This window comes from Topomyia yanbarensis, chromosome 3 (genome assembly GCF_030247195.1).
Source record: "Topomyia yanbarensis strain Yona2022 chromosome 3, ASM3024719v1, whole genome shotgun sequence".
Lineage (NCBI taxonomy): Eukaryota > Metazoa > Arthropoda > Insecta > Diptera > Culicidae > Topomyia > Topomyia yanbarensis.
In genome coordinates this window covers 288,173,365-288,189,377 of record NC_080672.1, presented here as the reverse complement: position 1 = coordinate 288,189,377, position 16,013 = coordinate 288,173,365, and the positions used below count along the sequence as shown (strand labels likewise).

Sequence of the window (16,013 nt, the reverse complement as noted above, 5' to 3'; positions counted from 1 at the left end):
TGGTTTAACTGAAGGCATGAATCTAGGCTGCTAAGAACGACGACAGGGAATACCGGACGTGACCGATTCATGAACGCGCGAGCGGTGGGTTGATGCTTGAGACCGCGTTTATCAATTTATAAATGCTAAAACGTTTATTTAATTACCGGGGTGTTCTAATGCAGGCACGTAGCCAGAGGGGGGGCTAGGGGGCTAAAGCCCCTCCCGAAATTTTTTAAAAATGAATTTAAAAAACCGCCGACTTTTAACAAAATTTGCCTAAAGAATAAAAGAAACTGTTACTATAATTGTTGCTGTAGTAATCTGTCGAGAAGCAAGAAGTGGTGCTCCAGCTAAATACGGTGATTATAAAATTATTGATGATTCGCTTAGGACCGAGTATTGATAATGTGGAACATTTCCTGAACGTGTAAATGGAGGTTGGACTTTCGGAAGCGAGTTCTACCATGTCAGGCATTTAGCGCTCAACAAATTGGCCCAGACGAAACCATTCATTTCGAACAACTTAAAACACATGGTTGAGTGTGACAATGCTATAATTAAGATCCTCCTATATATGGACGATGAGAACATCAATGTTCCGCTACAAGATCGGATATCGCTTACTCGCAGATTAATGTAACATTTGGGAGAAATGGAATCCATTCGGAAGGATAATTATTGAGAGCGAGAAGCAAGGAAGAAATCAGATATTCGCAAACATAAAGGCAAAATTGACGAATTGACATAAAGTTTTGCAAAAGTTTCACAGGAAACGGATAATTTGCTGTGATTTGAAAACAGACAACTCTAAAAGTAATCCTCTTTTGAAAATTATATGTAAGTGCGATGTTATTTTGGTGGTGTCAATGATATATTTACCTAATTTTACGTAAATTAGAAGCATTCACTAATCAGTGCTAAGTAATTTTCTTTCGATTAGTGAACAAGTTCTGAGCAGTTTCGCTCAGTAGATTAAATTCTGGGTAGTTTTCATTAGTAGATTAAATCATAGAAATATATATTTTACATTGTCCGAAAACCCATGAAATCCGAAATAATACCTTCAAATGTTCAAATATAATATTTACTTAATCTAGGTAATCTTCTCAAGTTCCAACGGTTTTCCAAAATTCTGAGTGTCAATGAGCTAATGATCTTATTCTTGCATTGTAGTGGAATTAGTAGTTTTTTGTACTCACTTTACATTTTGACTTTTACTATAGTTTCAGGGATCTAGGAAAATCAGTCTACGATATTTTTAATTCGAAAGTCCAATGATATAAAAGTATCTAAAAAGAATCTACTTAAATAAATAAATAGATAGTTATTCTCAGTTGCCTGATAATATTGTCGAAGATAATGTTTAACCCATTCTCCACGTGAGTCAAATGAAAAAACATGTGTTTTTCTCAGGATTGTTATAATTACGACATGCTCAGTATCATTTAAACAGAAAATTTCATAAAGTTGAGTTAACGTATACTTCGGATGAAGTCACAGAACTAGTAATAGTAGCCTGATCATGAAAATAGGAGTTGAAGTTCACTTTGTTCGGACATTCTTTGCAACGATAAACTTGGATTTCACACTGATATATTCCTATCCATGGAGACAACCTTGACGTTGGTTTCGTTCTCCTGTTTAGCAAATGCGGGTAAAGTTTCGTTAGGCGGGTTTTTGGATATTTTAGTACTCATTCCAATTTAGCGTCTTCTACACCTTGTAAACGTGTAGTCTAGAATGCGTAGCATTTTCAATCAGCCCTAAATACTTTGATCTCTTGAAGAATCTTGAGAGAAATTTCTAACTTATAAACTAATAATAATCAAATTTAATTCGTCGATGCACTATAGCTTTTCTTGTAACAGACATCATATTTTTAGGGTTTTTTAGTGTCTATTGTCTTAGTTATGGAATTGTTTTCACTAAGAACATTTCATAATTACATTCAGTTTACTGTGACTATCTCGTCATCAGAATTTATACATTTATGCAATAATTTTCAAGCCCCTCCCGAAACAAAATCCTGGCTACAGGCCTGTTCTAATGCTGGCGAGATCGCGGGAATGTGTGGATGATTGCAATTGCGTGTTCGCGTTTGTGACCAGGTTAATGTTATCGCGAAGGATAGGGGCGTTTGTACGTGTTAGATGAGAAATTGTGAGTGTATATGAAAGAATACACAATTGATTGTGTTAGTGAGTGTTAGTATGAATCTAACTTAGGATATAGTAATAAAGGAAAAATAACATGCCGACTAAAAGAATAGAAAAACAATCGAAATGGTTTGGTTCGCGTAGGTGGTTCTTCAAGATTACTAGGCAGATTTTGAACATTTGAATTATGATATGATATGATCCCAATACTTTGGAAAGCGCACTTAAATTTAATACATTGTGCAATTGAATGATGTTTACTTTAGATTTGGGTTTGAATTGGTATAATCCCAATACTTTGGCTAATTCACTTAAGTTTTAAAACATTGAGAAAATTGAATATTTAATTTCGATTATATGTAATGAACCAACAACCATAGGATACTGCATCGGTCTGGATCCAGTTGAATTGACAGTAAAAGGTATCCCTTTGCTTCTATCCACCACCTGAAGCATGCGCCGTGTTGCTACTAGATTCTAAGAACGACCAGAATCCAAGGTGTCCAAGCTACAAATCTCCAAGCATAAAAAATTGTAGTGTGGAGTTCACCGCCAAGTCCCCGGTTCAATGAAAAATGATAATTAAATCTTCTCTATCTTTTCATGAAAGGATTTTAGCGTTCCAGAAAAACATTTTCGTTAGAAAAGTTGTTTGTTTTGATATTTTAAATATATGTTCGGAAGACAATTATTATATTCAAAAAGTACGACCAGAATAATCCACTGCATGTTGGTTGTTAGCTCTTCAACAGCATTTATCATCTGTTTGATTTAAGTATTAGTAAAGAATCGTTGAAATTCAAAATAGGTTTAAATTATTTTATAGAATCTATACGCTTGGCACATTGCTCGTGAAACTTTTGTAATATGTAGACTAGACTAGACTATTTTACAATTGACCCGATATTTGAGTACGGAAATAAATATGAAGTATCGTAAAGCCTTTAGTTTTTGTCGTATCCCTCAACAAAGTTGGGTCCCAATATGCTTCCACTATCCAAAACCAACCTCAGTCCAGTTGCAAGAATCGTTTGACTATCGAGATAACAATCGGTCATGGAAACCGAACCACAAGCGCCACTTGCTTCACGTGGTAGAATCCGATAATATCTCGCGAGCAATTTGTCATAAATAATAAAACAAAACGTACCCCACTAATATTCCGCTCGTGTTGTCTGACTACCGAGTGGAGGGGCTCACAAACAAACGATAAACTCGGTGCGGCAGCCGATCAACAGTGTGGTTGTTAAGGCTACTCGTAGGGGACGTAGGTACGTACATTCATGATAAGCTGAAGTTAACTGAAACTCCTACTGCGATTCTAACTAATCAAACACAAATATATTTGGTATTTGTGTCTCTGTCTGCGATGCGGGTATGACGTGTACCTACTGTGTTTCCTCGTGCAACTTGGCAATGGTAAAGCAGTATCCGATGTGCCAAACTGACACGAACAGAAAAACGATCACGTTTGATATCGGGCTGTGAATTGTTAGCTAATGTAATCGATTGTTTATTGAAGCGAAGGTTGTCGTGCATGGACGGCCTTTCCAACGAGACGGAATGCTTTTATATGGATCGGGTCATCGACTTGCAAAATTTTTGATGGTTGAGTTAGGCTACTATTCTAGAATTGTTAGGCAGGCTACTATTCTAAGATCAGTTTTCTTTCAAAGCATCATTCTTCCAGTTATCTTGTCAAAATTTGATTTTTCCCTCACTATAATGATTGTTCTCCTATAAAGTACTTTTATTCTTAGGTAATCATGATGGGAGCATCAATACTTAGAACCTTTGGTTGATTTTTTCTGACTGTAGGGATTTCCCTTTTCCTTTCGCATTTTAGTGAAATGAGATTTGGGTTGATGGGATACCAAAACTTGAATTCCTAAGACACCATAACTCTATAACGAAAGATAATAATTGATTCCACGTTTTTGCCTTTCTCTTATAAAGTAAGGCTATGCAACCACTCCAAAAATCGATCTTTCAACCGAGGCCCGGAGGACCGAGTGTCATATACCATTCGATTCAGTTCGTCGAGATCGCAAAATATCTGTGTGTGCGTATGTATGTGTGTGTCAAATAAAGTCACTCAATTTTCTCAGAGACGGCTGAGCCGATTTGCACAAACTTAGTTTCAAATGAAGGGTATAATGCTCCAATTCCGGAGTTACGTGTTGAAGAGTACGGTCACACAGCAATTTCCCATATAAACTGGTAACACTATGATGTCCAAATTATGTTATACGTATTCAAATACGTTCAACATAATTTGGATTTTCGGCTCTAGACCATAAATGACCAATCAAAGTAGCTTTGACCACACTGGCCACCTATAAGGGTTCTTGATGCCCCCGGGGAACTCGCCAAGTTCCTAAACAAATGTCACACATATTTTCCCGCAAACTCATAACCGATTTTTACAAACTTGAGTTCAAATGAAAGGTATAATACTCCCATTGACTGCTATTGAATTTCATTCGGTTCGGACTTCTGGCTCCGGAGTTACAGTTTGGTTATTGCGGTCACATAGGAATTTCTCATATAAACCGGTACAATCGTAATACCTCATAGGTTCATAGGTTAAAAATCTATTGAAATGCACATCAAATTACTTCGATTTGCAGGCCTAGATCACTGATGGCGAATCAAAGATTATTGGAATACATTGTCCACTATCGATAATTTCGGAAGTCCCGGGTTCCGGGCATATTTTAGAACTAAAGCCACTTCGATGATGACTGAACCAATTTTAACTAACCTAATCTCCAATGGAAGGTATAAAATGCAGTTGGTTGTTGGACCCCCACCACCCCGCATTTCAAAATATGTTAACATGAACACAACATTGAACTCACGCTGATTAAGCTAATAAAATATTACATTTTTGTCTATTTCAAGTGTGTCAGCGTCGACATGTTGCTTATCAGGTTTGTGATAGTCGTGCACTTATATATATGCTTATCAAAGGTAATAAGAAAGTAATAGACATTTCCACAATGGTATATTGAACGGAAACAGGCATTAAATCATTGTTTGAATGATGAGATAGGCACAATTGCACCACCAGGTGGATTAAAACAGGTTTTTAACATTCCGACCACAATGTATCGTTTTTCTCTTAATCCCTTATTGTTCGATGAACTTTCAATGAAATTTTCGATTAAATATGCTCAATAATATACATTTGTGCAAGAAATATATATCATCGCTTTTTTGTGAAAAAGGCGATACCATACGATTTACATTTGTAAGTATCGCCCTTTTCACAAAAAACCGTTGATATTAGATAGAAACTAGCCATACATTGTAAGTGCAAGTGAGCGGTCCTTACCTTCAGGAACGACTGTTTGGGCCGAAACGTCAACGCACAATGCAATCCTACTAAAAACAGTTTTATATCGAGTTCACCGATATGCGAGCTACAACACAAAATTTACTGATTGACTACTTTTTCTTAAAACCTCGGAAAACGATTGAATTTCCATAAGACTCAATGTGGGGCTACCCTCTTCTGGACGCCAGCTCGTCGCTGTTATGCTATCTTAGGACAAACGTCATTTTGGGGTAAATTGAGTTAGATATGCCACATTACTTGTCTAAAAAATCTCTAAAAAATTCTGCTTGGTTACTGTGATATAGCGAGAAACGTGCTGAGGAATTTTTATTTTTTTGCTTCAAATGACTGTGTCTGAGGATTGGCTAAAATTATCTTGACGTATAAGATGTTTTTATATGTAAAACTATCTGAGAAACACAATGGCATAATCATTTTCAAAACCAAAATGCTCGAATTGTGAGAAAAATGCAATTTTAGTTTTAAACTGGAAATATATCATATTTGGCAACACTATAACCAAAACTAATTATTTTTTCTAGATTCCCTGACTCATTTCCTTCAAAATGCATCTCACCGTTTGTTTATAGACCAAATTAAGGTTGGACAGAGAAAGGGTATAATTCGCAAACGAAAAAAGCAGTTTTTTCCACACCGTATGTCAGATCTTCATGAAAATCAATCAGCAGTACTGTAACAACATTCTACATACGCTGATTGATTTTTATGAAGATCTGACATACGGTGTGGAAAAAACTGCTATTTTAGTTTGCGAATTTTGCGCATTCTCTGTCCAACCTTAAGCCAAAGATTTGAATAAATGTTAATAATTGATGATTTTTTTCTATGAAAAATTTTCCATGCACGAATATGACACGCCATACAAATTTTGTCATCAATACACACCTATGACACGTGTGAGTGCGACTTTTGTTTACATTCATAGTAAAAACTCACAACATAGTCAACCGATCTTCGAAATATTTGAGATATTAATACAGAATAGATAAAAGCATCAATTGTCTTCTTTGAATTGTTTATTCCATTTATAAGATTCAAGATATTCAATCTCAAACTTTAAAAATCGTTTTTCTCGAAATGTGCAAAATGGCGCTTGTCATAAGATAGCACAACAGCGACGAGCTAGTACTGGGATTACCTCCATGGTCAACGTTGATTGCTAATAGCAAAAAATCTGAAAATTATTGTCAAAATTCTTAAATGGCAGTACACTTGGATTACTATCAAAATATGCAAAAATGTCGATTTCGGAAAAAAATTAAAGGGTTGTGTACAGGACACGACCACGGTGACATTAAAAATGTAGCTTTTTTCAAGAGCGTGCAAATGAATTTTATCTGTCACACATATCGACTCACGTTCTTGTTCACTCGCCTGTTTTCATATGTTACAATTTGCTATATCAATTTGCTATCCCCATTAAGACATAATTTATTTAAGGCCATTTAAAGGTAATCTATTATTACAATTAATCAAGTATCTCACTAGGTGATTGGCATTATTTGGCTGATCCATCTAGTAAAAATAGGCTGGTCTGTCCAGAAAATATATTCAAAAGAAAAGATCCATATTGAGAGCTGTGATGAGGAAGCCCACGCCCGCCAACGGAAATATACAGATTCTCCATGAAATGTACTAATGAACTTAAGTAAACAATCTTAAGTTTAAGTATTTCTTGATCGATTAGTGGTGGAAAAAATGAAGTTATTTGATAAATTACATTGTTATGCAACGTTCGCACTACCAGTTAAAACGGGTTTTTATGCTATCTTAGTGACATTTTTCTTGTTGCTAATTATTAAAACGTGTTATAACTCTGTAGTGCAAACATTGTATTATTAAACCAATTCTGCAGCGTTTTATGTTATATAGGTGTTTTATGTGGTAATAGGACTGACATAATTATATCTTCAGTACAGCGGTTTGTTTCATAATTTAAAAAAGATTTATTTTAAAATTTAAATTAGTATACCCAACCGTTCTATTTGTTGTATACTTTAAAACGCAATTAGAACTGTGTTTTAAATACATAGGGTAGGACAGATATTCTGACTGGATAAACTTGGAAAACAATTCCAGTCCAGTCCGCTTAAGTAAAGCTTAAGACATGGCTTGAATTTGAATCGAAGAAGAACACCCGATTAAACTGATGCTGGGACGGTAAGTTCTGTTTTAAAATTTTCCGTTGTGTGCAGTACGAAAAAAAAAAGTGTTTGAAATTAGAAAACAAAAAGTTCTGCTGGGATAGTGATTGTTTCCGATGCAATTACACTCAGATTTTTCACGCAGGGGATACAGGCCGTGTAAATGAAAACCGCGTAAATTAAAAAAAAAAACGCGTTAATGAAAACCGCGTAAATTTCAAAATCCGCGTAAAAAAACCTGAGTGTACTCTCCTATATAAAATACTACGCTGCTGAACAGTGCAATAACTACAGAAGCACGTTGTCAGATGCCTTACTGATAAAAAACATATAACCGAAATATGAAACATGAAAACCAATAGGCTCTTTACCCTACGCAGCTACAAAGCGCCGTAAACATGGATTAACAAGTTACAACGCACACGCATGCATAAAAATATATTTTTTTTCAAACGCAACACTCTTAAGCAGCACACACCGTATTGAATTAAATCCAAACCACCCCGCCCACCCACTTTGCAAATCATTCTGTGACACCGTGCTGGTACCCGAAAAATCCGCACACGGCCACCGCTGCCGAAAATGCATAGCGTCTACCGCTTATTGTAGTGCCCAGACGCTGCAACCATGATCTTACCCGTTCGACATAAGAACAAAAACTGATTCAAACGGGTACGCGTCACCTCTATTTATAAACTAACCGTATATGGTTTAGTCACTTAGATGCGATTGTGTGCAAATGCCAACGTTACCGAAAATCGATAGCGCTTATTGCATCGCCCGGAGACGATGTTGCTCGTATGGGATAAGAGCAACAACTGATTTAAACGGACATGCGTTGCTTCTATTTATGACTTTTCGTGTTTCATTGAGCAACTAGGCTGCCCTCTCTTGACGGTTGTGTCTGAGAAATCTGCCTCATGAATGGTAATTTTCCCGTTTTTCGTGAACTTTTTAATTTTACCAATTTCCAAAAGTCTACTTTTATTGGGGAGATATTAAATTATTACCAATATTTAAGTTAGATTCTTCTGAATCGGTTGGTGTATGAATGATTAAAATCCATCTAGTAATATCAGAGTTATAAGCGTGCAAACCTTACATAGTTTCGTTACATGGGAGATAGTTTAGATTTTAGAATGACACCTAGCCCCAGATAGTGGAGTAAGACATTTTTAATGTCAAAAAAATGTGGGTTAGCCTCTTATCTAACTAGCCTAGGTTAGGTTAGTTAGATGTGGATGTAGGTTTGGACGCCAGCCATTCATATGTGCTACAGCTTTTTTCAAAGCCAGACGGGTATCAGACACAGAGCAGAACGCACGTGCAGGGTAGGTGTGCCGCCCATTGAGAAGCCGCATCGGAATAATATGTTGATTCCGTGCAAGTTAGTGATAAATGCTATTGCCGAATCATTTTCTTTTGCCGTGCTAGCTTTCGACAGGGTAATCTATGACGAACTACAACCACGCAACATTAAAGTAGTAGCACTGCAGAAACTTTGCCTGACAGGACAAAAGGTATGGAAAAGCGGGCATCAGGCGGCTACTTTCTACCAGAGCTGTGGCACCACCAACGAACTGAGAATTAGCTTTGTAGTGCTGAGTAGGATGCGTCAACGCGTGATTGGATGGACTCCGATTAACGCAAGGATGTGTAAGTTGAGGATCAAAGGCCGTTTCATCAACTACATCATCAGCGTACACTGCCCACACGATGTGAGACCCGACGACGAGAAGGAAGCGTTCTATACGAAGCTGGAGGAGGTGCACGACGGGTCCGTAACGGGACGTGAAAATCATCATCGGTGATATGAAATGGAATGGAAGTCCGAAGTACCTTCTTCCCCCGCAAAGATATCCACAAACCACCTGGAGATTACCTGACCAACGCACCGAAAATCAAATCGATCACGATCTAATCGACGGGCAATTCTTCTCTGATATGACCAACGTTCGCACCTACCGCAGAGCGAATGTAGATTCGGACTATTAGTTAGTTGCAGTATGCATGCGCTCAAAACTCTCGACGGTGTACAATGCTCGTCGCAGTCGGACGCAAAGGCTCAACATGTCGCAACTTCGGGACGCCGGGGTTACCCAAGGCTACGCACAGCGACTGGAAGTAGCACTTCCCATGGATGAACTCTTAAAGATCGCTGGAGCGAGATCCGTTCTGCCGTAGGAAGTACTGCTATAGTGGCACTAGGTACAGCGATTCCGAATCGAGGAAACACCTGGTTCGATGACGAATGTAAACAGTTAATAGAGAAGAAGAATGCAGTACGGGCGAGGACGCTGCAGCACGGAACGAGACAGAATGTGGAGCGATACAAACAAGCACGGGACAGGCAAACCTCGGTCCTCCGGAGAACCAAGCGCCAACAGGAGAAACGAGATCGCGAAGTGATGGAACAACTGTACCGCCTAAACGACACACGGAAGTTATACGAGAAGCTGAACAGTTCGCGCAAAGGCTACATTCCGCATGCCGATATGTGCTGGAACTTAGACGGCAACTTTCTTACGAACGAGTGTGAGGTGATTGAGAGGTGGAAGCAGTAGTATGACGAGCACCTCAACGGTGAAGCGGCATAGGACGAAGGCGGCATGGCAACGGGTCTTGGAGCACGCGCAGAAGACGATAGGCGCCCCCCCCCCTGATCTCTAATAAGTCAAGGCTGAAAAACAATAAAGTTGCCGGTGTAGATCGACTAACCAGCGAGTTTTTAAACCACGGTGGCGAAGAAGGAGGAGATTCTTCCGGAGGAGTGGATGGAGGGTGTCGTTTACCCAATCTACAAAAAGGTGACAAATTGGATTGCTGCACTACTTAGCGCCGCCTACAAGGTCCTCTCCCAAATTTCCTGCCGTCGATTATCACCAAAGCATCACCAAAGGATCGGGTGATGTGCGTTGTTCGAGTATCAGGGACACTCTCGAGTCTCTTTGAATCTCAAAGAGGGTTACGGCAAGGTCTATCGTGCCTGCTGTTCAACGTTGCGTTAGAAGATGTAATAAGGAGACCGGGGATAGACACGAGTGGCACGATCTTCCGGAAGTCCGTCCAGCTTTTTGGCTTCGCCGACGACATTGACATAATGGCAAGGAACTTTGAGGAGATGTTGGAAACGTACATCAGACTGAAAGCTGAATCCAGCAGGATTGGACTTGCCATCAACGTTTCGAAGATAAAATACATGAAAGAAAGAGGTTCTAGAGACGACAATGTGAACCTCTCATCCCGAGTTCCGATTGACGGTGACGAAATCGAGATGCTCGACAAATTCGTGTATTTGGGCTCACTGGTAACCGCCGACAAGGATACCAGCAGAGAAATTCAGAGACGGGAAATCGTGCCTACTTTGGATTCAGGAGTCGATCAGGCGGTCGAACAGAATTCGCCGTCGCACGAAGTTGATTATCTACAAGACGCTGATTAGACCGGTGGTCCTCTGCGGTCGCGAGACCTGGACTATGCTCGTGGAGGACCGCCCTTGGAGTTTTCGAACTAAAGGTGTTGCGTACCATCTATGGTGGTGTGCAGATGGAAGACGGAACGTGCGGCAGGTGAATGAACCATGAGCTGCATCAGCTGCTGGAAGAACCATCCATCGCGCATACCGCAAAAATAGGACGTTCGCGGTGGACTGGACACGCCGTAACAATGTCGGACGACGACCCGGTGAAGATGGTTCTTGGGGGCGACCCTACAGGAACAAGAAGACGCGGCGCACAGCGAGCACGGTGGAACGACCAGATAGAGGACGACCTGCGGTCCCTTCGAAGACTGCGAGGCTGGCGACAAGCAGCAATGAACCGTGCGGAGTGGAGACGGCTTCTGCATACAGCAAGAGACAACAAGGCTCTAGCCTGAATGGCAAGGTAAGGTAAGTAAGATTTTTAAAATGATTTTGGAAACATGCAAGAAACCATGTTTCATGGATTATGCCTGCAAATGCTTTGAGTTTTGTTGTGCAATGTTTCAGCTTTTATTTATTGAATAAAATAAATTTAAAACTATAAAAAAGAAAATAATTAAAAAATTAAAAGCGAACCGCAACTCTGGACTGGATAACGCAACTGTATTTTCCGATGAAAATTTGTTCGCTGTTGAGCAAGTGCATAATAATGACTACTGATATTTGTTGTATTCATCAATGATATTGGATCATTAACACTCCTCCAAACCATGCCAGTTTTACGTATACGAACAACCATGCCTTAAAAAGTCGGTACGGTACACTCAGGTTTTTTTACACGGTTTTTTTTAGCGGTAATTTTTTATGCGGATTTTGACATTTTTACATAAATTTTCATTTACGCGGATTTTGAAATTTACACGGTTTTTATTTACGCGTAAATGATTTTGGAACCTACCTAAATTGAACTTTCTACGACTAACAAAGTTGGAGCGAGTACTACAAAAACGGGAAATTGAAAATATGTGTGAAAATATCGGAATCTAGCGCGATGATCTATGTGTTTTATTATGTTAAATTCTTTTTATTGATGTGAGCAACCAACTACTAGCACATTATTGATAATTTCCGATAGAAGGAACTACAATATCTTTACAAAAATGAATACAATACAGAAAACTGCAATTTTTGGAAATATTTCGTATTTCATAGCTTCATTCAATGACCTGCGATATCTTCACCAAATTGCGTAACTTAAAGAACTTTTTTTATTTCCCATTGTAACTAGAAATGTGATTAATAAATATTGCATGTTATGATACAAAAATATTCGTATTTATGTAATATAATAGACATGTTCCTAGAACATTATTTCTAGCTTTTAATTCAATGCACTTCACAAAATTACGTACTACACAGAATGATTATTTATTTTTCATTGTAACGTAAAATTTACACAATGAATATGATGCTATGGTAACAAAATGCTCGTATTTATGTGATAGACAAGTTTCTAGGACATTGCTTATAGTTTTTTATTCAATAAAGTGCATTATATATTTTCAAAAATTTCGTATTGCGCAGAAAAATTCTTTATTTGCCATTCTAACTTAACCCTAGTTAAAATTGAGGTTATATGGTAGTTTTATAGCCACTAATAAAACTTAGACTGCACTTGTAGCGTGCTATAAAACTTCAAATGTTACTTAGGAAGATTTGCGCAATGAATATCACATGTTATGATACCAAAAATGCTTGCTCGATAATCTTACTCAGAGCAAGCCTGGAAAGCTTGCAATCAAAATTGAATGTGAACCGAACATAATTGAATAAATGCGCTGCATTGAACAAATCAATGTTGAAGGAAACAACTAAAAGATGATTTTAAACGCATCAGGACACGAATTGAAAATTGTTCCTCTTTCAAGCTCACCTGAGGATATCAATGTTTCGAAGTTTCGTGCATCACAATGAACAACAGTAGTAAAATAAGAAAACTTTGTTTAGCTCCGATTACACGAATGGTTGAAATCGTTAATCACGTGTACCCTGGATATTTCTAATAACCCCATTTCATCCCTACCAGTTGTACGCTCATGACCTGAGCAACTTCGGTTTACTGGCCGTGTGATTTTCAACTAGTTCATTCAGTCCCATGTATGTGTATATATGTACAGAACAGATAGGAGAGTGCTGTTATCTGAACAGTAAGCTAACATTTACACAACTTAGGAATTGCGCGCTGCGGACAATACAGTGAAGAACCGTTTTTATCAGTCCCTTGATGCACTGTAGGAAAATGTGGATATTTTCAAAGTCGGTTACCACAATACTTCCCAAACGAAATCCCAGAAGGAGATACTCTATTCGATTGGCTACATCAAATTTATCGTGTTCTGACATTATCTAAAAGTACATAGCTGACTTTTGCTCTAATCTTATAGTCTACTAATAATGTTTCAGTAGTGCATCGCATTATTTAGCATGCAATTGTTGTTTTTGTGCGTTTGCCACAAGTGTTAAATGTTCTGGTAATGTATATCCATTGTATGATAACTAGAACATTTCACATATATTAAATCATCCTTTAGAAAAATAAAATATTTGATTTTTTTTCCGTCTTGTTTTCTATTTTGCTGCTCAAATTTGACAACAGCACCGTTACATAGAAAAAACTTCTACCATTTGACAACAGCACCGTTACATAGAAAAAACTTCTACCATCTTGGCCAAAGTCGCTGTCAAAATAGTCAAAACCAACAGGCAGTGATTAATCCCAACATAAAACCTGTCACTCTTCACATAGATACAGAACCCAAGTAACAATTTTGGTTATATTGAAGTTTTATAGAGTTTAATAAAACTAATATTTAAAACCGTCCATGCCTACCTTATGGTTTCATGTACTTTCCACAAGTTGCTATAAATCCATGTTATGACTTGTTGGTCCAGTTTTATAGTATTCAGTAGAACCTGCCATGCGAACTACTATACATTAGCGTGTAAGCCGCAAACAGTTTCGGTTCAATTTGGTCCTCGTTAGTAAGAAAAAAACTTCTGTGCTAACCGGGACATCAGTCGCGATCAGTCGTTTGCCCTACATAAGTTACAGTTTACATAAGTTGTGTATTTTTTTTTGGATCTAGTGTTTAGCTAGCGGCCCAGTCCGCTGTTAGCTACTGACGAAGTGAATCCGAAGCACAAAAAATATGACTAAATTTGAGTTAGGTTACCTATGCATAAATACAGGGGTTTACCTCAATTTAGATTCAGCATTATAGCGTACTGGTTATTCAGTACTTGACTGTTGTAAAAACAAAAAAATTCGTTCCTAATATTGTTACATGGTTTAAATGTGGTCTAACAGTATGGTAGGGGAAAATGGACATAATATATTAATTATTATAATATTATTTCCTATGCGAATGCAAAGTAGAATGTCGTTAAATTGCAATCCCTTGGGCGTGCGCTCTGCCCTTGTCAAATGTTCATCTTCACCAATGCCACATGTCCATCTTATCAATGCCAGATGTCCAGCTTTCCTATCCCAGTTTTGGAATGACTACATATTTTGTGCCTGTTTTTCATATCCATTTTATATATATATTTTTGTAAGAAATTTTATGCTTGTAAGTTACTATTTTGATGGAATATGATCTCAAACGGTTTACGCACAATTTGCGAGCAATGCGTCATTGGATGAGTCGAATTAACTGTTTAACCTTAAGATGTCCATCTTACGCGCAGCTCCCCTAACATGTCGTTGCGTATCGTCTCACTATTCGACACACGTTTATACACCCATTCGCCCTAATTTACTCTTTGTGTCCGCTCTCGCTCTTGCCGAATGGCATACTCCACTTTTTTGGGGATGTATAGACATAATGACCTTCCCGTCGGATGCCATCAAGAAACATGAACAAAGCACTATAAACAATGCTTACCTTAAAACACAATGATGAACATGTTTGGTCCGTGAATAATTTCTCTGGAAGACGTGTTGAAAACATTTATAATAAAGACACACAAAATCACTGCCTTTGTCCTCCACAGGCAATGATTTAAACGATTGAATGACTTCTAACGTAGCACACTAGATAAACTATACAAATGGCCAGATACGACTAATTCCAGTACGTATTTTTACATACTCCGCTTACCAGATATACTTCTATGCTATCTGACGTAATTTTGAACTATTCAATGGAACTTAATATCACGAGCAAAATTCCCCAGGCACACAATCATTAACAGCACACTCACTTTGTTTCTTCTGCAATTTCCGGGATTTTTCTCTGATCAATATTGCGGTTATCGTTGCTAGCTACACCAATCCAGCTGATTTCAAGGCGAAGTTTTCTACTAAAATCTGGCACAAAAATATCAGTGAAAAAAGTGTGATTCGCCAAGGCATTTCATCTGCATGAAAACTATTTTTTTCGTGATCATTTCCATTTTACATCATGGTACCAATTATTAATCAAATTACTCATCACCCAGCTCCAGCCATTTCAAGCTCCATAGATAGGTACAAGAAAAAAAAGTATCGTTCCCTTGTTATCGAACACTCATCTCGATATTTCGACTGCGTCGTTTGTCCTTGGGATGGATCAAATTCTGATACAGGAACTTCCTTCTGACACCCCACTACAAACAATTATTTGTGTTAAGATCCAATCTTTTCCAATCTCCGTGCACTTTAAGAATGTTCTATTTATTCATAATGTAATGTTCATAAGATGTAAATTAGCACTACATTACAAAACCATATCCTAGGGATATTTTCTTTTTCCAGATCACATGTGAAAAACTACCTTTATCCTGAAGGAAAAATCACTCCGTCATCGCACCAGGTAGGACGTGTGCAGCGTTGAACCAACAAATTATAAAAAGACGACTCGATAAGGTCGACGTTGAACACAGTACTGTCAGGATTGTAGTAATTTCTC

At 38.1% G+C, this 16,013-nt stretch overlaps 1 protein-coding gene across 4 annotated transcripts in view; it reads right to left on the bottom strand.

Moving 5' to 3' along the window:
- Positions 1-16,013, bottom strand: part of LOC131693979 (proton-coupled zinc antiporter SLC30A1-like) — a 79,044-nt gene extending 63,031 nt beyond the window's left edge. The window contains exons 1-2 of one of the 4 annotated variants that reach the window (XM_058982298.1): positions 15,879-16,009; positions 15,009-15,052 (exon numbers count right to left, since the gene is read on the bottom strand). The gene's annotated coding sequence lies outside the window, so the exon portion shown is untranslated. Of the gene's footprint in view, positions 1-15,008 lie in introns of all 4 variants that reach the window. The other 3 variants (XM_058982296.1, XM_058982297.1, XM_058982295.1) reach the window with 3 other exon arrangements.